This window comes from Mesoplodon mirus (assembly GCF_964341445.2).
Source record: "Mesoplodon mirus genome assembly, chromosome: 4".
NCBI lineage: Eukaryota > Metazoa > Chordata > Mammalia > Artiodactyla > Ziphiidae > Mesoplodon > Mesoplodon mirus.
In genome coordinates this window covers 66620155-66647932 of record NC_138979.1, presented here as the reverse complement: position 1 = coordinate 66647932, position 27778 = coordinate 66620155, and the positions used below count along the sequence as shown (strand labels likewise).

The window sequence follows — 27778 nt, the reverse complement described above, 5'->3', positions numbered from 1 at the left end:
ACATTTAATCAATTTTCATTCCATGTAGCAGCTCACAAGAGCCACTTTCTTTGATGTAAATTGTGCTACCTATAAATATACTCGAGTCACCAACCATTCAAAGTAAAATAGTTTTCAAGCAACCCTCAAATCACAATTTTTATGTATAAAAAGATATGTAGTGTAGGGGTTTTGGGCATGGGCTCTGGAGCCAGAAGGCTAGAGTGCAAATCCTAGTTCCACATTAGAACATTCTACTATAGAATCGGGCAAAAACCTTTGTGCCAATTTTCCTCATCCATATGTGAGGCTTGAGGTAGTGGGGGACAGAATAATAGTGCCTACTTCAAAGAGTTGTCTGAAAATAAAATGAATTTATATATATAAGGTGCCTGGAACACAAGAAGCACTCAACAGGTGTTAGCTATCATTATTCTTCACTGGAAAATCTAATAGTATATGGTTGCATTTTATGCAAATGTAAAATGATTTGATAATAAAGATTCACTTTATATACAAAATATGGAATAACACAAAATCCCCCCCCAGTTAATAATTCATCAAGAATCACAGTTTCCGGCTCCCCTGGTGGCGCAGTGATTGAGAGTCCGCCTGCCAATGCAGGGGACAAGGGTTCGTGCCCCGGTCCGGGAAGATCCCACATGCTGCGGAGCGGCTGGGCCCGTGAGCCATGGCCGCTGAGCCTGCACGTCCAGAGCCTGTGCTCCGCAAGGGGAGAGGCCACAGCAGTGAGAGGCCCGCGTACCGCAAAAAAAAAAAAAAAAAAAAAGAATCACAGTTTCAAAGCTGGTTGGTAATTGACTTATAAACTCTTTTAAGCTATTGCCCACATGGCAATAGCAGACTTCCCATTCTTTGCTGCCAGGAATAGTCTTGAATTATGCATGTCTCCTACAAAAGGCTACAGCTCTATACAGAGATATGAAGGAGATAAAAATCATAGCACTTCCCAACCCCACTGACCTCTCAGTGTTGATCCTGGTCTTCCTAGAGGTTTCCTATGTCCTTGGAGCCTAGAAACTCTACAGTCAATATCCAAACAGAATTAGGTCTCTGAACACTGCCCCAGAAAACTTTTCTTGAAATAGGGGTCACTCAGCCTGGTTATTTTTCACATGTGTGTGCCCTTCTCAGACCTGGAGTAATTACCATCCCTTCCCATTTTCCTTACTGTACATAGTTTTTTTTTTTTTTAACATCTTTATTGGAGTATAACTGCTTTACAATGGTGTGTTAGTTCCTGCTGTTTAACAAAGTGAATCAGCTATACGTATACATATATCCCCAAATCCCCTCCCTTTTGTGTCTCCCTCCCACCCTCCCTAACTGGTCAAGTTTAATACTTCCTTGCTCACAAAGAAATATTATCCTAAATGGCCCTGATTTTCCTTTAACCTATGTCTACTCTTCTCTCCTACTCAAATACTTCTTTCCCTTCTGTTTTATTTACTCGCCTCCATCAGCACAAGTCTTTTTTCCCTTTTGCATGTGACTGACACATCTTCACTCTCAAACTCCCCCAACCACACTCATTCCACACCCAATTCTTTAACTTCTGTCATTCTTTACCCTCTGCCCTATCCCCCATCTACTAAAGAGTCCATTTATTTGAGGAAAAGCTCTTTTATCCAAATTTATTTTTCACTTTTCTGCAGTTTACTCTTTTTAAAAAATATTTTATTTATTTATTTATTTATTTGGTTGCACCAGGTCTTAGTTGCTGCACATGGCTTCCTTAGTTGCAGCTTAAGGGCTCCTTAGTTGCAGCTCACCAGCTCCTTAGTTGTGGCAGGCATGCTCCTCAGTTGTGGCTCGCCGGCTTCTTAGCTGCACCACGCAGGCTCCTTAGTTGCAGCATGCGAACTCTTAGTTGCGGCGTGCGTGTGGGATCTAGTTCCCTGACCAGGGATTGAACCCCGGCCCCCTGCATTGGGAATGTGGAGTCTTAACCACTGCACCACCAGGGAAGTCCCTCTGCAGTTTACTCTTAATAAAATTCTGGTTCCTCCTTAGATCACAAGGTACCTTTTCCAATATAACTTATTTAGTCCTTACTTTCTGCTTTCTTTGAATCCATGGGAAGAAGTGAGGAACAGCCTCTTCCTTGCTCCCAAATGCCATTTTCAGATCATCACACTGTGGCCTACTCTCCACTGTTTGAAATCTCTACCTATGTCACATTTCAGAGAGCCGTTCTCAACAATCCTATCTGAACACACTCATCTCTAAATTTATCCTCCCATCCTTCTCTCTAGTCTTGATAGAGGTGATTCAATTTCTGTTGACAGGAACGTATGTATTTGAAGAGCATTATATGAACCAAAAATTAAACATGTTAATGGTGATCACATGGTCAACAATGGAACAAACTGAATAAAACACATGACTACTTCTGTGCTCATAAAGTAACTTTATAATCTTCTATAATACTCCTAAAGTCAAGTTCTACTAGTTCATATATTCTATCATTAGAAATATATCATGTTAGCTACTTCCTTAGACATAAATCACCATATGTTTGTCAAAATAAACTGTAGCAACAGAAAATTAGAAGGCCTTATGATGGATATATAAGCTATTCTTGGCAGATGATCAGGCTACTTAGAAGACCTTCCAAAAAGAGGATTCTACAACTTCCCAAGGTAAATCATTCTAATCTTACACATCCTGAATTTCAAAAGCTTTGACTCTTCTTATCTAAATTTCTCCTGCTGTTTTTCCTCTATAGAGATGGAAAAAGGACAGGCAGCATCCTCAGTAAGTCAGCATCTCAACTACTTGAAAAGCAATATCATCCCTTAGCCTTCACTCTTCTAAACTCAACAACTTGAACTATTTTCCAGACTCTTGTTCTCCAAGACTTTCTTAACCTTCTTTAATTCTATTCATATTATTTTTAAATTACAAAGACCAGACCAGCTTACAACTTTGTTGTTTTTAATATGTTTTTATGAATAGTTAACACATACTTGAACATGGTTCTATACACACACACCTTTCCAACTTTAGAATGGAGACCCAAACTTCTGTAATTTAAAAGTTAAAGAACTTTCCATATTGTGGAGTCTACCACTATTACCTCTTAGTTGAATTAAAACAATGATCTATGGCTATAGTTGACAAATTATGGCTCCACATATGGCCCCAAAACATTACAAAGAATGAATTAACAAATAATTACTTACCTGATCTGTCCTCGGGTGAAAGTTTTTCTCCTAGTTTGCAGAGTAGAGATGAAACTGGCTCTCACTTTATAGTTCACCTCTTTTTCTTCTTTGATAGAAATTGTGGCCACCATAAAGAAAAATAAAAACAGAAAATATTTTATATAACAATTTTAGTAACACATGGAAGAGAAGGAAAGTAGAATCTGTTTACAAATTTTATGGGCTTTTTCTTTTACTTAGTAATACCCTCAAAGAACTTCATAATAAGTAATAGAAACTTTAATATTTTTAATTTCTCCTGCTCCCCCTTTTTTAAGTCTCAGGAAAACTATTTATTGTTAATACTTCTAAATACTAGGCTAGAAGCTGGATTAAGAGGGAAATAGAATTTTATTAGAAGATTATTGTGTGGGAGGAAAAAAACCCTTTCAAACAGAGACTTTTGGGGGATGGCATGGAATTTTATTTCTTTTTCTATGAAAGTTACTTTTTGTGTTATGTCTGCACCAAGAAAAAATTTTACATACAATATTAGGGATAGAGAGTTAATAAGGACTGTCATTTCAATAAAGTGGTAAACTTCATGAGAAAGAAAGGGAAAAAGTGGTATAAAATATGATCTATCTTCCACTTTAGAAGTTCTTTTTCCCAAAGAGCTTTACTTTATATGGCATGAAGAAGAAGGTCAAGGCTCAGAACACCTTAAGTATATAAAAGTGGCATATATGTATAATATAAATTTTTATATCAAGCTAATTATCAGAATGCATAATCAACCCCTCAGAAGTTTATGGTCTTTCTAGACCCATATGCTGAAAACTATAAAACATTGATAAAGAAAGTTGAAGATGATTCAAAGAAATGGAAAGATAGCCTGTGCTCTTCGACTGAAAGAATTAATATTGTTAAAATGGCCATACTTCCCAAAGCAATCTACAGATTTAATGTCTATCAAAATATCCATGACATTTTCACAGAACTAGAACAAATAATCCTAAAATTTATATGGAACCACAAAAGATTCAGAACTGCCAAAGCAATCCTGAGGAAAAAAAGAACAAAAGCTGGAGGTATAACCCTCCCAAACTTCAGACTGTACTATAAGACTACAGCTATCAAAACAGCATGGTATTGGCACAAAAACAGACACAAAGATCAATGGAACAGAATAGAGAGTCCAGAAATAATCCCACTCACCTATGTTCAATTAATCTACAACAAAAGAGGCAAGAATATACAATGGAGAAAAGACAGCCTCTTCAACAAATGGTGCTGGGAAAGCTTGATAGCTACATGTAAAACAATGAAATGAGAACATTCTCTCACACCATATACAAAAATAAACTCAAAATGGTTTACAGACCTAAATGTAAGATATGACACCATAAAATTCCTAGAAGGGAAGATAAGTGAAACATTCTTTGACATAAATTGTAGATCAGTCTCCCAAGGCAAAAGAAATGAAAGTAAAAATAAACAAATGGGACCTAATCAAACTTAAAAGATTTCACACAGCAAAGGAAACCATCAACAAAATGAAAATATAACCTATGGAATGGGAGAAAATATTTGCAAACGATGCAACCCACAAGGGGTTAATATTCAAAATATACAAACAGCTCACACAACTCGATATCAAAAAAACAAACAACTCAATCAAAAAATGGACAGAAAACCTAAACAGACATTTTTCCAAAGAAGACATACAGATGGCCAATAGGCACACGCAAAGATGCTCAACATCGCTAATTATTAGAGAAATGCAAATCAAACCCACAATGAGGTATCACCTCACATTAGTAGAATGGCTATCATCAATAAGTCTACAAATAATAAATGCTACAGAGGGTGTGGAGAAAAGGAAACACTCATACGCCATTGGTGGGAATATAAACTGGTGCAACCACTATGGAAAACAGTATGGAGCTTCCTTAAAAAAACTAAAAACAGATCTATCATACGATCTGGCAATTCCACTCCCGGGTATATATCCAGGAAAAAAACGAAAACTCTAATTCGAAAAGATACATGCACCTCAGTGTTCACAGTAGCACTATTTATAATAGCCAAGCCATGGAAGCAACCTAAATGTCCATCAACAGATGAATGGATAAATAAATTGTGGAATATATATATATATATATATATATATATATGTATATGTGTATATGTATATATACAATGCCATTAGAAAGAATGGAATATTGCCATTTGCAGCAACATGGATGGACCTAGAGAATATTATGCTTCGTGAAATACATCAGAGAAAGACAAATACTACCTATCACTTACATGTGGAATCTAAAACTAATACAAATGAATCTGTATACAAAACAGAAACAGACTCACAGACACAGAAAACAAACTTATGGTTACCAAAGGGGAGAGGGAGAGGGCTAAATTATACTGGATACAATAAGGATTTACTATACAGCACAGGGAATTATACTCAATATCTTATAATAATCCATAATGAAATATAATTTGCAAAAAACCCAAACCACTGTGCTGTACACACGAAACTAAGACAATATTGTAAAGCAATTATATTTCAATTAAAAAAAAGAAGTTTATGGTCTTTCTGTAGTCACAGGAATAATGAACATGAAAGGTTTAATAGTAGCACAGGACTTCCCTGGTGGCGCAGTGGTTAAGAATCCGCCTGCCAATGCAGGGGGACACAGGTTCAAGCTCTGGTCCGGGAAGACCCACATGCCGTGGAGCAACTAAGCCCATGAGCCACAACTACTGAGCCCGTGCTCTAGAGCCCATGACAACTACTGAGCCCGCATGCCACAACTACTGAAGCCCACACGCCTAGAGCCCGTGCTCCACAACAAGAGAAGCCACTGCAATGAGAAGCCCACTCACTGCAATGAAAAGTAGCCCCCGCTCACTGCAACTAGAGAAAGCCCACACACAGCAACAAAGACCCAACACAGCCAAGAATAAATAAATAATTTTTTTTCAAAAAAAGTAGCATAATTTTGTAACTATAAAATATCAAAAATTTATCTACCTTCAAATTTAATAATGCCAGTTTCCCCCCCCCCGGTTCATTTTTAGTCTGTTAGATAAGTGAAAAATCAAATTTTCTTCTTTACATAAAAATAATCATAGAATCAGAAAAATTTAGAGCTAGAAAGAAATTTAGAGAATTTCTAGATGTACCAAGTTCAATCCTCTCCAAATCAGAGACATTCATTTAATTGCCTTTTTCAAAGTGAAAGAGTGAATTGGAGGTGAAACCCTGGAATCCAGAATGCTTTTCCCACTACATAATAATTCCTCAAGCTTATTGAGGCACAACTTTGTGTGTGTATGTGAGGCAGTGAGGCAGTAAGGTTGAAATTGAGGTCTCTGAATCAGACTGTCCAGGTTTGAATCTTAGTTCCTCCACTTATTATCTGGGTGTTCTTGAGCAAATTACTTAATCCCACGGTGCCTCAGTTTTCTCATCTGTAAAATGAAATAACAACTATACCTTCCCAACAGGACTTATGAAAAAATTAATACAAATAAAGCTCACAGAATGATGTCTGACACATTGTAGGCATTTAACAAATGTCAGTAATCATTAGGAGTCTATCAATAAACACATGGACATGTACTTGCTAGGTTTTAAAATAGCCTAATTAGACTAGAATTGGAATACTAGATCATTTTTATGTTTTAAAATACATATACAATCACTGATATTTCACTTTGGCATATAAACAGTGCCCCCAAAACGGTTTCCTCATGAAGTACATGCAAAATTCCAGATATTAAACACATAATAAAGCTCACTTAATTTGAATACCATTCATTTTGTGATCACTTGAGCCCAGTGGTATACTCAGAATATGACACCCAAAGGGATCATTTTTTTTTCTAACACACCCTCCTCTACGTGACAAAATTATTTTTAGTAATGACCGTGAAATAAAACAAATAATAATAGCCAGGAAAGAAACAGACAATGAAAATTCTTTTACTCAAACTCCACTTATATGCAAATATAAAATAAATATTATAGTACAAAAAAGGAAAAACGCAACGGAATTCATGTTTCTGAAAAAAGGAAAAACTTAAACCTACATATTGTTTTGTGGAAGTACTAAGTAATAACATTGCACCTCCTATTGATTCCTTCTTCAGTTTTGAAGTAAACATTAATAATTCAAAAAGAACAAATTTCAAAGTAAAAGAGTTTTTGAATTCAATTATTCCGAAGAATAATTTCACATATTAACTAAATTTGTACTTACAAGCCAAAAATATTACACTTTGTTTCCCTCAAATGTTACATGCAGATGAAAACCCTAAGTGGTCATACAGAATGACAACACTGAAGTAATCAAGTCTGTTTCTTCATCCTTATAGTCACTATGCAATCACTGCTTAAGAATCTACTATATAAATGCAAAGATATGGACCAAAGGGGCTGCAGACATGTACTGCACCTGAAGCCTTGAATTACCCTGAGTATTTATGAATTTATTTGGAAAAATATCCATAGAGCTGAGTCTATGTTTATTGAAAGCCAACTGTATAACTGGGAGTTCTTTGATTTAACTTCTATGTAGAATATGATATTTATTAAAGGATCAATAATTTAAATGTGCTAATTTGAAGCTTACATATACATTACTAAAACTTAACAGTAACTACAGTAATTGTTTAGAACCTAGATTCATAAGAAATTTTTCAGGGAGAAATATTTTATCACTGACATTGTTTAGAATTTCTGGTACATAGAAATTGCTGGTATGGGCTTCCCTGGTGGCGCAGTGGTTGACAGTCCACCTGCCGATGCAGAGGACACGGGTTCGTGCCCCGGTCCGGGAAGATCCCACATGCCGCGGTGCAGCTGGGCCCGTGAGCCATGGCCGCTGAGCCTGCGCGTCCGGAGCCTGTGCTCCGTAACGGGAGAGGCCACAACAGTGAGAGGCCCGCGTACCGCAAAAAAAAAAAAGAAAAGAAAAGAAAAAAGAAATTGCCGGTAATAAAAATTGGACAGACTTTTAGTGGGTTTATTATAGTTTAATTCCCTACAGACAATGAGAATTTTTGTTTCCTAAACCCCAAGTGATGCTCTCATTGCCCCCACTCTTGGCATGCCACCGCTCAAGGTGAAATCTGCCACTGAGGTACCATCCTTGAAGATGAGCTCGCTATGTTAAGCGTATTTAAGCTACTTATGAGAAAACGTTTTTAAAAAGAATGTTAATTGAGGACCTATTCAGTGCACGGTACTGTGCTTTGTTTTATCCACATAGAATGTAAGCACATGAATTTTGCTTGTTACAAGTCAATCACATTTATTCACTAAAGCCCTCTCAGCAGAATTTTTAAAGCTATTTTGTTAGCAGTTATTATGTATACTTAAATTTTTAAATAATTATCAGAGTCACATATATTCCATTTTTCAAGCTTTTCATTAACTTAAATTGGCTTTCTCCCTATGTGTTCTAAATAAGTGAGGGTGCATCACAAATCAACATTCAGAAGAGGTTTTAAAATATTAACATTTACATAAACATTAACAACTTAAAATCTCTTGATACTTTAAAATTCCACAAATCATGTGGCATCAGATTCATATGTTCTACTTTTTCAAGCAGCTACCTCAAGAGAACAAATTTTAACTCTAATAGCAATCTTTTTCATCATAGGATCAACATAATCTCCAGTCTGCCTTCTCATAATCTTGCAGCTGCATACATGCACAAATTTTCTGGTTATGTGATTCTGGTACTCTTGAAAAGACAGTCTTTTTTTTTTTTTTTTTTTTTTTTTTTTTGCAGTACGCGGGCCCCTCACTGCTGTGGCCTCTCCCGCTGCGGAGCACAGGCTCCGGACGCGCAGGCTCAGCGGCCACGGCTCACGGGCCCAGCCGCTCCGCGGCATGTGGGATCCCCCTGGACCGGGGCACGAACCCGCGTCCCCTGCATCGGCAGGCGGACTCTCAACCACTGCGCCACCAGGGAAGCCCAAGACAGTCTTTTTAACTGAAAGAAAATCTGACTTACCTCAAAAGGTACTTTGGTATGGGATAGCATGCCAATTACAGCCACATTAGAAGCAGATATATCTGGCAAGAAAATGACACACAAGCCTTAAAACTACAGTTAATTTCCTCTACTCCTGCTGTATAGGTCCTATTTTTTTTTTATGCTGTGGGGCTCCTTCACCCACAAAATCCCTCTCACTAGTCACCTACAGTCTACTAAAGCCACACCTGTTCTGTTTATAGCTCTAGGATTCCCCATTGATAAGAATCACCTGGGACAGTTAAAAATAAAAATAACAGGCCACACCCCTGTAAATTAGATTTTAATGGGTTTAAGGTGAGGCTCCGGTATCTGATTTTAATCAAGTATCTTCAAGAGATTCTTACAGACACATTTAAGAATAAGCTAAAGAGGCCTGCCAGAGATCTTCACAGTTCCTCCAAATTGATCAGTCTCAAGGGCTAATCCTCCTCTGGGTATTAGGCCTTAGGGTATTTGAAAATAGAGCAGGAGAAGTTTGGAGAAAGCAGAATACCATCTTGTCTACAACTCTGATTTAGGTTTCCAACATCCTAAAGAATTAAAGAAGTGGAAGATTTTAGTTTGGATAGGTGATGTGAAGTACGACACCACCAGGGAGCAGCATAGAGCTGATAAATTACACATGTTTGGGGATTTTTTGACTTCACACTACCACATAAAATGGTGTACCTACCTTTTCCATGAACTCAGATTACAAAAAAACAAAAACAAAAACCCCAAAGCAGCACACTTAAAAGACACAGGCAAAATATATTAGCATGTAATTTCCAGTTTTCTCTCTCTAGAGGGTCTTCACTGACAGCTGTTGTAGGAAAAAATTTCCCTTGAAGTAGCCTTGCACCAGAATCCAAAACTGGTATTATACTACAAATATTCCAGGTAAACCAAAGTGGTGTTCCAATTTTTCTGTCTGCAAGTTTGAAAATACTTGTCCTACTCTTTTAACTAGCATTGTAACTGGATGCTTTTCAATGGTTTTAATCAAGTCTTTAGAGTTCTACTAAGTGTGAGGGTGGGGGGGAATGGGGTGGAAAACAACTTTAACAAGCTATGCTGAGGCTTTTTTTAAAAACACTTTTTAAAAGTGTAGTTGAAATGTTGCCACCACCTGTCAAAACTATACCCACCCACCCAGCAATCCCATCCATCCTCCCAAGTTTTCTTGACTCATCCCCACTTTCTCTTTTCCAGTCCACATTAAATGTAGAAAAAAAGTCCTCTGGCAACCCAGGTAGCTTCTACAAATATCACCTCCAAGGGCTTTGTGTTCCTCTGAAATTCCATTACAGTTGGGTTAAGAAACACTGAAAGATGAGGGAGGACTTGAAGAAGGAATTTTACTTACTTCCCAGCTTGCCAAAATTGGATACTCATTCCCTACCTAGATATTCCTGTGTCTAAGAAAAGTATGATCCAAGCCCCTGGGGCAATTCTGTGACCTGGGTTTTGATTTCCATCTTTTAGCTAGAAAAGCTGAGGTGGGAGGAAGAAGAGGCAAGAATGACTAAGACATTCCTGGGAGACCAAATAGGCCTAAGCAAAAAACAAACAAACAAAACAAAACAAAACAAAAACCCACTTTAGAAGAGGTGTGAGAACCGGAAATCAAGGCTGTCTGCAGAGCTAGAGCCCATCCTGGAAGTTAGCATTCTAGAAAAGAGGGTTTCCAATCCTTTCAAGTATTTTAGCAAAAATGTCAGGACCCTATTGGAAAATGGCTAGTTTAGCCCGAATTGAGACGAGTAACAAAACCTATTCCGAATCCAGAAGCTGCTTAAGTGATTGTATTCCACTGCTCACAGCAGCACCTGCAGACACTAGAAAGAGTTGTATGGGAGGACTTTAACCTACAGAGAGTATTATGGGTGCATCCAGAGCCCTCACCTACTCCACTTGCTCCACCCGCTAAAACCAAGAGCCACGGTCCTAAAGCAAGCATTCATTCTCCACGGGGCTGATGTTATCTCCAAGGGGCGAAATCTTACTCTTTTCATGTATAAAGCACAGATACACGTATGGTACATACACAGCTATTCAGGATATGAATGGTATTATAATTTCATGGCGGGTGGGGAGGAAGGGGTTGGTGAACAAAACGTTTAAAAAGGCTTTTCTTAAGAGAACGATAATGGAAAAAAAAAAAGGCCGAGTAACACTGTCCTATAAGGGTCCTGAGCTAAAACCATCAAATGAAGGTCCTGACAGGTAATTTTCTCCCAGACAGCAGCCTAAGGGTCAAGGGTCTCTGATTCTGGTTCGATCTCGGCCACAAAGAGGTGTTTTCCTCTCCGTGCCTCAAACCTCAGAGGGCAGTGAATGCCCGCCGTTTGCTCCCTCACGGGGTGCCGTGTATGGATGTGTCCAACGACTAGTGAAGAGCTTTGGACACCGCAAAGCGCTGCACCAAAGCCAGAGGAGGTTTCTATTCTCGGCTGCACGAAATTCCCCGGGTGGGGCCCCCTCGGCCTCCGCACTTGTTGCTTCCCGGCCCCGCCGGCCTCCACCTCAGTCCTTCTCTCCGCGACCCCCTCCTCTCTCCACAAGCGCACGCGCAGCACCCCCCTCCCCCGGCCCCGCGACCCCCTCACCCACGCCAGGAAACCGGCGCGCTCCGTTCAGGCCCTGGCGCCGGCCGAGTCCCCAGCCCCCAACCCCCTGCCCGGTTCCCGCCGACTGCCCGGCCCGCAGAGGCCGCCGTTTCCTAGACAGCCGCGAGGCCGCTCCGCAGCCTCCGGGGCGCGCGCGCCGACGGCGGGAGGCGAGGGCGCAGGCGCGGGCCCGGGCGAGCCGCCGGCGCGTGGCCGCGCGCGCGCCCCCGAGCGCGGTGGGCGGAGGAGCGGAGGCAGCGGAGTCAGCGGCGGGCCGCGAGGGGGCGAGGGGGCGGGGGGGCGGAGAGGGGAGCCCCGGGAGCGCGAGCCGCGGCCGGCGCCGCTGCAGAGCCGAGCGAATCCACAGCCCGGGCAGCAGGTATGTGTCCCCGCAGCCGGCCGTGGCCGGGGCTTCCCCTGCCACTCTTCCCGGGTCCTGTGGCCGGGGCGGGGGTGGGGGCCGGTCAGGGTTTGCAGGGTACGTGTCCGGGAGGGCTGGGATCTTACCACTGACCTTCATCCCCTCTGGTCGCTGTAGCAAGGCGAGGGTGCCTGGGGCAGCCTAGGGCTTCAGCTCCAGCCTGGGGATCTGCTTCTTGTCACATGCTTCTTATTTATTTTTGCAAACTGCCCTGGTTCGGGTCCAGCTGCAGATGCCTTACCTCCCATTCTTTGCCTCTGTGTGCCATCTTGCATTTATTAATAAAACATGCAAGCTGGGGGTTGGGGATTGCTGCTGGGGGAATCCCATTGCAGTATAACAAGCGGGTGCCTATTTTAGTTCTTCAGGCGTGGTATTGAGGTGGAAATCCCACACCCTGGGGATGTGTAGCTTTGTTGGTCGTGACCACTTCCTAGTGGGCTTCCCCCATTTGTCTGGAGGCGCCACAGCGGCAGGATGGACTGATAGGAAAGGATGGTGGGTTTTCACCGTCAGGCCAAAATCCCGTTCTAGGGACAGGTGCAAGCTACGGCGGACAGTTCCCTGCTTGCTAACTTGCCAGGGTGGCTTAAAACCAGAAAATTGTTTCCCTTGATTGCCGAGAGGAGGCCTTGAACAGAATCTCTGAGACTTGCATACTCAAACTCATTAAGGTTTTGCATCTGAAGATGACTAAAGCTTGCCACCTGTTGGAAGTTAGACCCCATGAAATCCCCAGTAATCTAGCCCACCAATCCCTGTTTCAGTCACTAATACTGAGATAGCAATAGGCCCATATTGATTCCTTCCATATTCTTTAATACTGCTTGGCTTTTTATCTCTTTTAAAATAAAACCTACCTATGATTTGATGCCCCATAGGTTATAGATTGAAATTACATGATTTGTTTATATTCCATATACATATAACATCATATCCTAAAGAGTAAATTTCTCTTCAGTGTATATGTTACCTATTTCCCCAGCTTTTCACCTTGCTTCAAGAAACAGTTAAAAAAGTGGGATGTATGTAACTGATTACCTTTCTTTTTTTTCCCCCTGAAATACTGTGGTGAAAAAAATAGTAAAAGCTAGAAGTATAGAATGAAAATGGTCACCACAAGATGTTGGGATATGGCAGCAGGACTGTAATTTCTTCTAAAATATATAGTAGAGTGCCACATCTAATCATGAGAACACATTTCTTAAATGCTCATATGTGCCAGGTACTGAGCTACAAGCTATTGGTGCATATCTCATTTCATCCTCATAACAAACCTGTTATCTCCATGTTGAAGATGAAGAGACTAAGACTTAGAAAGGTTAGCTAACTTGCCCAAGGTCACACAGCCAGGGACAGGATAAGGATGCAAACTCTAGTGCATCTGATTGCTGCAGGGTCGGTGGGGGGGGGGGATGAGAGTAGCCTTTAACCCTGGTGCTGCTGTTCCATCTACATTTTCATTAAGGATCAAAGCTTATGCATGAGCACACAAGCTTGGATCTGATTTTCCATTTCATAGATTTCACATCAACCTTTGTGGCTCTCCAGTACGAGAAACTGTTGTTTCAGAATGGGTTTGTGTGGAATTTTTTAAGGTGGCACTGAGCCTATAAACATGGGGTTCAAGACGTTTCCGTTCAACTCTCCCAAACAAGCAATTAAGTTCAAAAAGTTGTTTCCCTTCAGATTTAAATCTGTAAAATGTATATGCATCAGGTAGAATGAATTACGTTTTTCATTATCGCATCCTACTCCAATCTTCTTGCCACCCTGCACACTATCTTCTGGTCTCGCTGCCAGTCATTAGAACAACATTGTCTGTCATGCTTGTGTGTGAGTGCCTTAACCAGGTGAAGGAATCCATACAAGTCGTGGACCACAATCCAGTCTCTGTGATTGTAGCAGCTCTTCATTTGAAAGTTTTGGAATTTGTACAGTCAACAATGGATATAAATTTAATCTTTTTTTGTAAATGCATTATTATAATGCAGGTATTGGATTTTGCTACACATTCCTAACAGTTCTCACAGACTTAGAAATCACTGTAGTTGCATCAATGGGAAATTCACTCATGGGGGCTACAAAGTGTTATACTCAGGTCACATATTTGAGATGGTGGTGAGAAAAGTACAGCTAAGTAGAAGGGGCTATTTGAAAATTGTATCCCATGGAAATTACAGCTTTAATGATAAATTGATGAATAATATTAGGTCAGAAATAGAAGACTCTTGTAAATTCTATAAGCTCTGTTTTCTTTCTTGGGCAATATGACTGGTTTTAGGACACCATGATGTTGCTTTTTTCATTATACTCTATTCTGTTGATACTAAAGCAATTTGTTATAGCCGTTTTGCCTCATGGAAATCACTCGGGTTTGGAAGAGCGCAGCCCCAGTGCTTATGGCAATGCTGAGATGGAGTCTTTCTGCCCTGGGGATTTCCAGTCTATGATCAGATAAACTCAAGATGAGTCCTGATGTTACTGGGGAAAAAGCAGAAAGCAAAGAGAGGTACTGCTTGATTCTGGGGAGCAAATTGGTTTTCCTATAGGGAGCACCATTATCTTCTTCAGTCAGAAGTCTCATAATTAAAAAGCATCTAAGAAGTCTACTTTCTTCTATTCAAGCAGGATTTTATTTACTGCAGAGCTGAGCACCCTTTTTTGGTGCAGTGGTCAATTTGAGGAATGTTAAAATGTTTCTGACTACATATTTGTTTTCTTGAAACATATGTTTACACTGGGAAAAGCCATATGAACAACTATGGATGCTTAAGCATTATTTTTTTTATTCCCCTCGTCAAGGGTTTTTTTTTTTTTCTTTTTTTTGGAAGTGGGAAGCAACTAAAATTTTTCCAAGCTATATAACTAGCATGCATTGCAGTGACTGATTGTAATGCACATTTTAATGCATTGTTGAGTAAGACACTGGGAACTGGCATATTTGTCTTTCCTTGACTGACCTTGTAGGCTACTTAGTTGTGAAATGTCTTGTTTTCTTACAGTATTTCTTAACTTAGTAGTCTCTAAAATGAGATTTTTTTTTCAATGTCAACAATCTTGAATCACAGTACTTCACAGCTTACTCTGAAATACTTGATTTTCACCAGTCTTCTTTTTCTCTCCTTGATGGAAGCTATAGCAAGGGTTTTAATTTTATTTCGAAAGCAGTTCACAGCCTGCAAGTTAAGCCATCCCCTTTCCAGACTGAACCAGTCAGAGTTCACAAATGCTGGCCAGGCACACACACCGTAGGACCTTCTCCTATAGTCCAGGTCTCATGTGAGAACCCTAGACCTCCTGCTGGACTTACATGCACTCATTTTCCCCATATGGAAGATGTAAGGGGTCCTAAAGTGAGCTCACACCAGTGGGCCTTGGGTGCAAGGTAGGATGGAGGCTACTTGTAGGAAAGAGTCGGGAAATCACTTCTCCTGTACCAACACTAGTCTATATTGTGATTTCTGCTTGCAAATATGTATTCATTATAAAATGTTTGATCATTACATAAATATAGGACGTAGAGGTCCATGATTAGAATCTTTGATATTCTTATACTTTAGTGAGACCACCATTAATAGTTTGATATAGATTTCTCTGGATTTTTGAATGTGGATACTAAAATGTTATTGTTTGCCAACAATACTATACATAGATGCACACTATTTTGTAATTTCTCTTCTTGCACTTGGTAGTAGACTTTGGACCTCTAGAAGGCCCTTGAATGGCATACTTTTAGACACGGCCACAATGGGAACTAGATGAGAGGAGCCCTGTAACCAGGGGTAGAGGAAGGGAACTGATGTGTGCTGGGTAGGAACCTGGCATGAGCTGTGTCCTGGGATAGGTAGTTTCACATTCCATATCTCCTTTAACCCTTTGCAATGACCCTTTGTGGTCAACTGTTTCTAGATTAGGAGAGAAGAGCCCAAGGTCCACGACATAAGGAGCAGAGCTGAGGTCAGTGTGGCTCAAAATCTGGGCCTTTTCCCTCTTTTCACTCTGATTGCAGGATGGAGAGTGCTGTGCCCCATCATTCTCTGGCCTCCTATCCTCCTCTGCCTCTGCCCATCCACACAGGCCTCCTTACTGTTCCCCCGCCTCAGGGCCTTAGCACTAGTGCCTCTGTCTCCTGGACTGCCCTTCCTGCAGATTCTTGCATGGTTTGCGCCCTCACCCCTTTCTGGCTTTGCTCAAAGTCTCACCACTCCTTTAAAACTACATGCCCTCCCACAGGCATTCCTGTTCCTCCTCCCTGCTTTGCTTTTATTCATAGCCCTTCTAAATATACTATATAAATCTCCCGCAGAGAATGAACACTCCAGAGCACAGAGATTTTGTCTGTTTTATTCACTCCCCTAACCCTGGTGCCGTGGAAAAGAACTGACAAGTCACAGTGTCATCCTTGAGTATTTCCAGCCTCCCACACTTCTTGTTTTTTGTAGCCCTTACAGTTCCTGGTAGTGAGCAGTGAAACCTCTCAAATGCAAAGGCTTTATATGTGTTTGGGGGTGGGGGGAACAGCAAGGAAAGTAGAGAAGAATCGGGAGAGATCTTGTCTTACTCTTGAGTGGAGGTTAGGAAGAGAGGAACCTCCCAGGTAGAGTCAGCCCCGTAAAGATGAAAAGAAAGTCTCCTGAGGGCTGGGCTGTATAACAAGGCAGCAAAAGCTACATGCAGAGATGGCCTGGGTTGAAGAGGAGACCTGTGTGGGTTCCCCTCTATTTGGAGTGCAAAATATTTTGAAAACTTCCAAGAATGGTGCTCCAGATTCCACCAACTTTCCCATGGCCTGAGTCACTAGAAAGGAAAAGGAATCTGTGAACACTCACACGGGCAGGTTAATCACGGCACTACCAGTATCAGCACCTTGCTTTTTTTTTAATACCTGTTGGTGTCTTCCCTGCTTAAGCCAGGGTGTCAAAGTTCATTGACAGAGCACTGAACCCATGTGTCTGAGTTTTGCAGAAAGCATGCACCAACAGCGTAACAGCTTGAGATTCTTTGGGCCCAAGCAGTCCCAGACTCCCAGTTACCTTTTATTCGTCTACTGTTTGCAGTAGTTCTTGGGCTGCAGCAAAATGATGGGCATTTGGGGCACTAATACAGCCTCAGACTCTTGAGAATTGAGTACACTGGGATGCAGGAGGGAGTTAATGGTTATGGGATGAAGTTCCCGTGGAACTACTCCTTAGCCACAGGGAAGCTTCCTTCTCCTTTTTCCTCCCTCCTCCCCCTCCTCCCCCTCCTCCCCCTCCCCTCCTCCCCCTCCCCTCCTTCCCCTCCTCCCCCTCCCCTCCTTCCCCTCCTCCCCCTCCCCTCCTCCCCTCCTCCCCCTCCCCTCCTTCCCCTCCTCCTCCCCCTCCCCCCTCCTCCTCCCCCTCCTCCCCCTCCTCCCCTCCTCCCCCTCCTTCCCCTCCTCCCCCTCCTCCCCTCCTCCCCCTCCCCTCCTTCCCCTCCTCCTCCCCCTCCCCCCTCCTCCTCCCCCTCCTCCCCCCTCCTCCCCTCCTCCCCCTCCTCCCCTCCTTCCCCTCCTCCCCCTCCCCTCCTTCCCCTCCCCTCCTTCCCCTCCTCCCCCCCTCCCCTCCTCCTCCTCTTCTTCGGTGTCTTTAATTGCCGCCCTAGGTGGTCGGAATTATCTGCCAGGAGAGAATTCCCCTCCAAGAAAATGCAGCCTCCCTAAAACTGCTTTTGATTTGTAATGGAAACTACTCAGTAGCTAGGACAGGGGCTGATAACTCAGTTCCCAGAGCTCATTAAAACAAAGAATTTTAATAAGTATTTCTGCCTTTTGCAGCCCAGGTATTTGGAAGTCCAGACTGCGGTCAGGCATCTGTTCTCTGGATTTCATTCTCAAGCCATAAGGCATGCAGTGTTTTCTGCTACTCTTGGTTCGAAACAAGTCCGAAGCGAGTTATTTCATCCGTGATTCTCTCAGTCTCCCACCCCAGTTTCAGAACTGCCACCATGTCCAGCCAATGCCATATATAGTATGGTCAAGTACCTTTCTCCCATAGCGATTTCCCTTCAAACAGTTAAATCTTTGGTTTTACCTGAGTTGGACGCAGTTTTTAAAAAACAATTTTCTGTGACACTTGCTAATTCTCGTTTAACCATGGCTACTAAAATTTGTTAGTTTTGCCCTTCAAAACAAAAGAACAAGGTGAATTATATTGTAATCCCTCAAATAAAGAAAATGTTCCATTGTTCGGGGGGGCATAGTCTCAAAAGAAAAGCCTGGAAAATTCTCTCCCATCTCTCCCTGTCCTTCCATTATCAGTTTCTACCTGGGACTCGATCCGTTATCACTCCCCACTTCATGTCCTACCAGGAACCCCCGTCCCCACCCTTCTACGAAACAGAACTCTTAAAGGTCACGCCTGATTGCCTAATCACAAATCCAGTGGCCCTTTCTCAGATTTCGTTCCTGATGGCTCAGCAACATCTGACCCCATTGACTTCCACTCCTTGAAATGCTGGCAGCTTCTTCCTACTGTGTCTGGTCTTTCCTCAGCTCTTATCCTTCCTGTTCTATCAAGAGGCAGTCCGGAGAAGCAGTTAAGGGTGTGGGCTCTGCCCAGGTGGTGAATCCTGGCTCTAGCCCTTGCTAACTGTGTGACTTCGCAGGAGTGAATTTACAACCCTGTGCCTCAGTTTCCTCCTCGGTAAAATGGGAAGAAGAAGAGTGGCTATGTCATAAGGCTGTCAGGAAGAGGATGAAATGAGTGTGCCTAGAAAACAGTAAGCACTCAGTCGATGTCACCTTTTATCATTATAACTTCCTGTTTGGATGCCTTTGGAGACTCTCTTGTAGCTGCAAGATAAAACCGTCACTTTAGCGCCTGATTAGTTTGCTTCCTGCCCCTGCCCCTTTCCAGTGTGTGCCCACTTCCGAGCCTTTGCTCTGCCCCTCCTTCCCTGGCCAGAGGAGGGAAAGAGAGCTGAGGGCCGTGCCTGCCTGGAGGCTCTGAGCACAGACCGCCTTGTAATGAAAGACATCCTCCCTTGGGCACCAAGCCTATCCCTCTCAGGCAGATTATAAATTACTTAAGGACACCAGCTGTGATTTATACTTAAAAAAAGATATACGCCTCAACATTTAGCACTATACTTTACACATAGTAGGAATTTAACTCATATCTTTGAACTGCCAAAACATTATAGGTTTTCTTGGTCCTTCCAAAATCCTTTTTCCTCCTACACTGAAACTTCTATTGATCAGTCCTAAAGCCCATTTAAGCTTCATATGGGAAAATTGAGTTAACACCACAGGGCAAGTTAACCACTTCAACGTTTTTGGAATGAGGAGGGATATACAGAAATCATTCAAATAATGGGAGCACAGGGAGTAATTTAATGCTTTTTAAAAGGAGTTTGAAATCCTACCAACCCATGAAGCTGTTAGGATTTTATAGTGTGTGGAGCTTTTTTCTGTCCTCACACCATCACTCCCAAGTAAAGTGAGCTCTGAGGGTGTACGTGGCAAATCTTCAGACCTTGTCACAGGCCTGCTCCTGAGCCAGTGTTCTAGTCCTGTTTTCTTTCCCCTGACTACCCAGGTGAAGAGGACATTGAGGTTGAATGAAGATCAAAGGAAGGGCTGCCTACTTAAAAAACGAAAAAAAATTAATCCCATTCCGACATTCTTTGTTCTTCGTTGGCATGGCAAACATTCCATCAGTTTCTGATGTGTCTCTGAGGTCGTGTACAGTCACAGAGTTGGGCTACCAATAAAACCAATAGAAGTTGTGCTCCCCTGGAAGCCTTAAGGACCATGTTCTTTGCATCTTGAGATTCTATAGCAGGGTTTTTAAACCTCAGCACTTTGGGGCCCGGATAATTCCTTGTTGAGGGGAGCTGTCCTGTGCACTGTAAGGTGTTTAGCAGCATCCCTGGCCTCTACCTATTAGATGCCAGTTGCACTACCACCCTCCCCCAGTTGTGATAACCAAAAACATCTCTACACATTGCCAAATGCCCCCTGGGAACATTTGGCATCTCCCATTTGAGAACCGTTGCTCTATAGAATTAATCAAGAAAATTCAGCATCTTACCATTTTGTAGACTACCAGAGTTTAGACAGTTGGGGGCAGTTGAAGATAAAGATTTTAATAGCTATGAAAGGTAAATTTGGGTTTGAAGTTACTAACACAGAGAAAATTTAGTGTCAATAAGCATTTATAGATTATATCATGAATAAGAAGAAGTAAACAAGTAAAGCAGTTACAGAAATTGAGACCATTTTACTCCTAAAGTTCTCAGGTCTGAACACAATAGCACATTCTAGGACTGTTTCAATCATCCTTGGAGTATTTTTGTTGGAATTGTATTTAAGTGCCCCCACATACTTTTAGGCCTTTGACAGTAAGTATATTAAACCAAAAATCATTAATATTTCTAACCTAACCCTAACCTAACCCCTAACCCTAACCCTAACCCTAACCCTAACCCTAACTTGAGAAATCTTGGTTGATTACCATTGGAGAAAATTATATTTGACCTAAGGTAGGCTGGCTCTCTTCACCAGAGGCTGCTTCTGACCACAAACCTTTTGAAAACAGCACTTTTAGGCACTTCAGGGGCGACGTAGGAATGACAAGGCACTTTGGGCTTTGGTGAAGGGCAACAATTGATCAGCGATCTCCATGGCTATTAGAAAATTTAACTGTATACTTGTGATTTGAAACCCATCTCCAACTGACAGTCACCATTGTGTTCTTTCTAAATGCAGTAGCTAATTTGCATGCCACACCCCAAAACTGAAAGTAATAGTTAAACATACTGCTTTCTGAAAAACGTTAAGGCTCCAACCTTAGGAGAGACCTGCTTTGGTCAGAGATCACATTCGGTGTATTAATTGCCTTTGAAAAGGAAAAACATACACAGAAGACCCCAAGATGCTCACTACCCAAGAGTGGAGAAATAAGCCTTGTGCAGTTCCTTGAATCAAGAAGGCCAGGTAGAATTACTAATTCCACAGGTAATTGTGATCATCTTCAATGTTCCAGACTTGTGCTAATAGGTGGAAGGAACTCCAGTGTCATGTCAGTGCTGTGGACTGGATGGGGACCCCCAAAATGCATATGTTGAAACCCTAACCCCCAGTGTTATTGTATGTGGAGATAGGATCTTTAGGAGGTAGCTGTCTGCAAGCCAGGAAGAGAGCTCTCACCAGAACTAGACCATACTGGCACCCTGACCTTGGACTTTTCAGTCTCCAGAACTCTGAGGAAATAAGTTTTTGTTGTTTAAGCCATTCAGTCTGTGGTATATTGTTATGGCAGCCCGAGCTGACTAATACATCCAGCATCCTCATTGTACGGATGAGGAAACTGGACCCAGAGAGGTAAACTACTTTCCCACGGTCAAGCTACTAGTTAATGGTAGAACTGGAACACAGAACCTAGGTTTCCTGACTCCTAGTCCAATGTCTATTCCCCTTTCCCCACCGCCTCGGGTCATATAGCACTTTTATTCATTATCTCTAGAATCCGTGGCTCATCACAGTCTTTATACTTGCCCTGTTTATTTCAGCATTGTTGTGAGGATCAGTGAGATGGTACAAAAAAGACAGTTTAAGTTTCTGAACTACAAAATATTTTACTAATATAAATATCATACTCAACTCAGATTGTGCCTGGATAGCAGGAATCTATTTGGCTCTGAAAATTGTAAGTAGTCGGAACTTCTGTGAGGTAGTATTAGGCTAGGAGGTCTCAGGTAGGAGGGTTGGCCCTTAGCTTTAGGGAATGAATCAGAGGACAGAGAAGGCAGAAGGAGGTAGGGCACCTGGTTCAGTGGTGTACCATCTCAAAGAACAGCTGAGAGCAAGACAACTGCTCTTTTTTGCTGAGTTTTAAAAGTTGTGGGTGATGCGAGTTTGCCTAGTAAGAGAAATGTCCCTCTTATAAGGACAGAATATCAGAACTGGAAGAGAGCTTGTGGTACCACTTGGAGTTCCTGGTGGTAAACAACAGAACAGTTTATAAACTACAAAATATTTTATAAATGTAAATACAACCATTCTCAACTTTTATTGCATTTACTGAAAATATATCATGAAGGAATATGCTTATCTGAAAGTAACAGAAGGTCTGAAAAACAGTGGCTTGAATAGGTAAATAACTTATTTTTATTGTGTAAGAAGTCTAAAGGTGGTGGTCCAGTCTTGCCTTGCTGCTCAGAGATATCATCAGAGGCTAGGGTTCTATTTAGCATTTTGTTCCTCATGGTCATGAGCAGCTGCTTCACCTCCAGGCATTTCATCTGTATTCCAGGCTGGAGGAAGGAGAGGGACAAATGTGAAGTGCAAAAGCTTTCTCCTCTCCAGTGCAAAAGCTTTCTCCTCTCCAGGTTTTGCCTTCATACTGGGGAAGGGACTTATTCCTTTATTTTAATAATCAGAACTGTATCACATGACCACTTCTTAATGCAAAGGCATCTGGGAACTCAAGTATTTTGCTTTCTAGCTTCTAGTGTAGAGGGAAACAAGGGAGAAAGAGATTGAATGGGGCTTGTGAGTCAAGTTAAAATAACTATCACAGAAGAACATGGCATTTCTGCAGAATCATAGGGGGCTAGAGAGCCAGCCTCAGCAAATAAGCAAGGTGGCCAGGCACAGCTCGAGGGCACTGGACACTCCTGTACTCTTCTAGGCTGGTCACTTCCAGTCAGCATTCATGCCATACCCCTGGACTTCTCATTCCACCACAGCTAGACTTTTGCGTTCTTAAGGATTCAAAGTCCTCAGCTGAGCCTGGGTCACATTTCCATGCTGTAGTATATGGGAGGGGTAGGGAATGAGACTATATGGCCTCCTCTTGGGCTTCCATGATGGACCAGGAGGGAGTCTGCCCACAACCCATCTTGGAATTCCTCCAAAACGAGAGGGTACTCTGATGCTTTGTAGCCACAAATATTCACCATCCCCCTATTTTATAGATGGGGACTCTGGAGCCCAAAAGGAGGAAAGGGCTCAGGCTGTACCACTGAGTAGGTGAAGGGCAGAGGCAGGGTTTTGTCTTATCCTTGTGCACCTGATCTGGTTGGTTCCAGGGAGGCAGCTCCCCTCAGAGTCTTCCCCTCAGAGTCCTTGACATTCCCTAAGGTGAGGGGATTTGTCCTTGGAGGCAGCCCCTCCTTTTCCCAGCAGTCCATGGGCAGTTCCCTTTCTCTCCCCAGGACCTTCCCAGCGGCTCCTTCCTCTCTGTGTAACGTCTTCCTTTCCAAAAGTAAGAACTACCCTCCCACCTTGCAAACAACATATTCTAAGAGAATACTGACTGGAATTTTTTTAATGAAGATACTAGGTGGTAAGTATCCCCACCTTCTAAAGAGAAACAGCTAGGCACAACCGCTCAAGATTTATGTAAAGGTGGTTGAACTTTTCTGGCTGCCATCACCCACCTATATAGCCTGTGTGAAGAAAAGACTAGACATTCAAGGAGAGTTGATTCCCTGGGCAGAGTGTGAGGGACAGTGCAATGGTGGGGGGTGGGAGAGCGGGGAGAGCCTTGATTCCTCCCAGCCAAGGGAGAGGGCTCCCAGAGCACCATCAGTTTGGTGCCCCTGACTCAGATCCTTTGGAGATTCCCATAAGGCCTTTTCAGAAGCCATAGCTGCATCCCACGGCACATTCAGCATTTGGACACCAGCCCAGAGAATGCTGTCAGCCGAGGGAGATCTAGAAACAGTCAAGTGCAGAGACTTTAGTCCCTTGACTTCAATCCTTGACAACTCCCCCCGCCCAGGCCCGCCAGTGATCCTGGGAAGCCAGAGCCATGGAAGAAGGGGAGGAGGAGAGAAAGCAGATTTCACCCCCTTCCCCATCACAAGACCTCAAGCTGTGAGCCATGATCACAGTCTGAGCCATGATCAGGGGAAGAGCTTTGAGCTGGATGTGAGATTGAAAACTTGATTTAGACCAGATGAGTTTTTTTTTTGAAACACCTGAAAATTAGTCTTAATTGCTGAAATGAGGTGGTTCTCGAAAGCGTGAGTAACCAGAAAACTATAGAGTCTGTTTGGAGACAAAGGTTGGAGAGAAATAAAGCTGTTTCTAGTCGTAACCACATTCAGGCTGTTGTTACTCTCCTTTTCCAAAGATAGCATTCCAACTTTTGAGAAGAAGCACTGGACTAAGGTATGAGGATTTCTGGAGTCCAGCCCCATCTATTCCACACACTAGGAGGGTAGCTCTAGAACAGTCAGTTTACTCTTCTGGGTCTTGGCATCCTCTCCCCAAATGATGGGATTGTGCTTTGTGGTTTAGGTGTCCCAGAATAATTTCTCTACTCCTCTGAACCGTGCAGTGACTTAAAACAGCAGGACAAAATAATTCACACAGTGAGTTTGCTTTACAAATTGTACTTCAGTTATATTTGTTGGAAGAGTCAAGCATAGATGAATGGCATTTGGCAGGAGAAAACCTTAGTACATCCGAAACCCTTAATTATACATGATAGGCAGCTCTGTAGCTTGGTCTGTGTCAAAAGATGCCACATTATCAAATGACACATGGTAGAGATATTCAGAATTTTTGCAACAGCTTGTTCATCTGTAGCATGATTGGCCTGTGTCAGGCAGGTAGCATCCACGTTTTCACCTGAGTCTGCATTTGAAAACCTGAGCGCTCCTGTATTTAGATTAAAGGCCTCTTGTCTGGTTCCTGTGGAGATGAGTCCGTTGAAATTGATGACACTCAATAGGAAGTTTGGGGCCCATAGCTAGTGACACATGTTTATTTCCAGAGTTTGTATGTAGTTAAATATTATCACCACACTAGGTATAAGTTTTATACACAGCTCTTTATGTATTTTATTACATATGTAATATATAAAAATCACACATAAGTAATACATAAATTAGAAATACTTTTCCTGCAATAAGAAAATCATATGTAATCATATGTAACCCTAAAGATAATTATTATTCTCCTTTTGTTCCTGTCCTTTCAGACTTGTTATACATGTATACATATATTAATTATCTTTTTCTTTTCATTATTATTTTGGTAAAATACACATAACATAGAATTTACCAGTTTGACTATTTTTAAATGTACAGTTTAGTGACATTAAGTACATTCACATTAAGTTCTGGAGATCTGCTGTACGAAATAGAGCCTGTGATTAAGTACATTCACTTTGTTGTGCAGCCATCACCACCATCCATGTCCAGAACTCTTTTCGTCTTGTGAAACTGAAACTCTGTACCTGTTAAACACAAAAACTCCTTTACAGCTCCACTACACACACTTGGTGTTATTGATGTCACAAATTTTCTCTTTATATCTTACATTTTTAGGTAGTATACATTCAGTTTAATAACCTGCTGAAGACAGCAAGGAGGCCTGTGTAATGAAAGTGCAGTGATTAAGGGGGTAGGAAATAAAACTGAAAAGGGAGCTTGCAGGGCCTTGTGGACCATGGTGAGCACTTGGATTTCATCTAAAATTAACTGGGACATCTTTGTATAGTGGAGGGCAGAGGAGTAACATGACTTAGTTTGTCTCAGAAGGTTCACTGGGCTGCTCTTTAGAGCTTGACTGGCAGAGGGTGGGAGAGGAAACAGGAGAGCAGTGGGGAGGCTCTTTCAGGTGAGAGTTGATGGTGGCGTGGATCAGGTTGCTCTCAGTGGAAGCAGAGACAAGTGGTTGGATTCTGGATATATGTTGAAGGTAGAGCCGGTAGGATTTGCTGATGGATTGGATGTGGGGTGGGAGAGAAAGAGGAGTCAAGGTTGACTTCAAGGTTCTGGGCTTGAGCAACTGAATGAAATTTCCATTTCCCGAAGTGGAGACGGAGGAGGAGGAGATTTTAGGTGGGGGGAAATGAAGAGTTCTGTTTCAATCACGTTAAGTTTTACAGTCTATTAGATGTCTCACTAGAGAAGTCAAGTAGGCAGCCAGATATGCAAGTCTGGAGTTCAGGGGAAAGAATGGGGCCAGAGATAGAAATTTTGGATAAAGCCTGTGTGGATGACATTTTAAGCCATGAGATTGAATGAGCTCACCTAGGCCCTGGCAGAGAGGATAGATGGATAATATATGAGGCTTGAGTACTGAGCCCTGGGGCATGTCAACATTTAGAGGTCAAGAGGAGGTGGAGGACCCAGCGAAGGAAACTGAGAAGGAACATCCAATGAGGGCAGAGAAAAAGAGAACAAAATATTTCAAGAAGAAGGAATGAGTGGTCCGTTGTGTCTAATGAGGCTGAGAAACTGAGTGTTGTATTTAGCAACATGAAGGTCATGGCTCGTACTTGGGATGCGGCTCCCGTCACCAGGGTCTGTGTCTAACCGATGATGTGGGGGGACTCCTGAATCAGGCAATTCTCCTTCCTTTTAGTGCTTCTGATTCTTAGTGTTCTTCTGTCAGATATTCACATACATTTTGAAATTGGGGCTATATTTTGTCTACACAGATGCTTCACCAAATCCTGTCTGGGAGGAGAGGAAGACACTTTGGGTCCTCTAACTTTCCTTCCTGAAAGATCTATGCCGTATTTATTTTTATTTATTTATTTTTTTGTGGTACGCAGGCCTCTCACTGTTGTGGCCTCTCCCGTTGCAGAGCACAGGCTCCAGATGCGCAGGCTCAGTGGCCATGGCTCACGGGCCCAGCCGCTCTGCGGCATGTGGGATCTTCCCGGACCGGGGCACAAACCCGTGTCCCCTGCATCGGCAGGCAGACTCTCAACCACTGCACCACCAGGGAAGCCCTATGCCATATTTCTTGATAGGAAATCACATTCCCTGTCTTAAGAGTTACCACTTATGTAAAAGAACTTTACCTTTTAGCTGAACGTTAAACATCTCATCCTCTAAGAGATAATTATCTAATTTTCTAAATCAGTTGACTCAAAACAAGTATTCTCTCTTCTCTTGGACCTTCCAAGCAAACAGGTGTTTTTTTCCTGCCTCACAATGGAGAACAATCTTGTTTTGGTGTGATCTGTGCTTTAACCATCACTAGTTCCCCTTTCATTCATCAACCAACCGTTATTTAACAAAATTCCGACAATAGACTATATTATATGCATTGAGTCTAATTGGAGAAAGAAACTCTCAGGAAGAGTTTATCAAGTCCCAGACACAAGTGATTCCCACGGTCAGGGTAGGAAGACCTCAAAGGAAAGCAGGATTGTGAGAAGGTGTGGAGGGTAAGAAAATGTCATGCCCTGGGAAGGCAGGGGGTTAGCTGGGCCTCAAAAGGTAGAAAGGATTTGAAGAGGTAGAGTAAAAGATAATCATGCCAGATATTTGATATCATAGTCAAATTTAATGCTGATTGCAATTACAGTTTATAGTGACAGATTGGCCTGAAGAGATGTCAGAGATAATTCACATTGAATCATGAACCCATGAAACCCATTCACACTGGCCTGTGCTTGAGAGGCCTATGATATCAAGATTCTAGATTACCTTTCAGAGGGATATTGATGGTATACGGCGGTAGTGAGGTGCCTTAGAATTTAGAAATAAGATTGCCTTAATTTAGCTCTTCAGTCTCATTCATGTATGAGACACTGAAGATGTATGAATACAGATAGATAGGTCCAGTGT

At 42.2% G+C, this 27778-nt stretch overlaps 2 protein-coding genes across 3 annotated transcripts in view; one reads left to right on the top strand and one right to left on the bottom strand.

Annotated features, from left to right (window-relative positions):
* The window catches only part of NRG4 (neuregulin 4), a 126779-nt gene extending 114899 nt beyond the window's left edge, over positions 1–11880 (bottom strand). Inside the window, exons 1-3 of one of the 2 annotated variants that reach the window (XM_082618883.1) lie at positions 11794–11880; positions 9182–9243; positions 3186–3273 (exon numbers count right to left, since the gene is read on the bottom strand). The gene's annotated coding sequence lies outside the window, so the exon portion shown is untranslated. The remainder of the gene's footprint in view (positions 1–3185; positions 3274–9181; positions 9244–11793) is intronic. The other variant, XM_082618884.1, reaches the window with a different exon arrangement.
* A 230-nt stretch (positions 11881–12110) lies between these two features.
* Positions 12111–27778, top strand: part of TMEM266 (transmembrane protein 266) — a 139356-nt gene continuing 123688 nt past the window's right edge. Inside the window, exon 1 of the mRNA XM_082618885.1 lies at positions 12111–12172. The gene's annotated coding sequence lies outside the window, so the exon portion shown is untranslated. The remainder of the gene's footprint in view (positions 12173–27778) is intronic.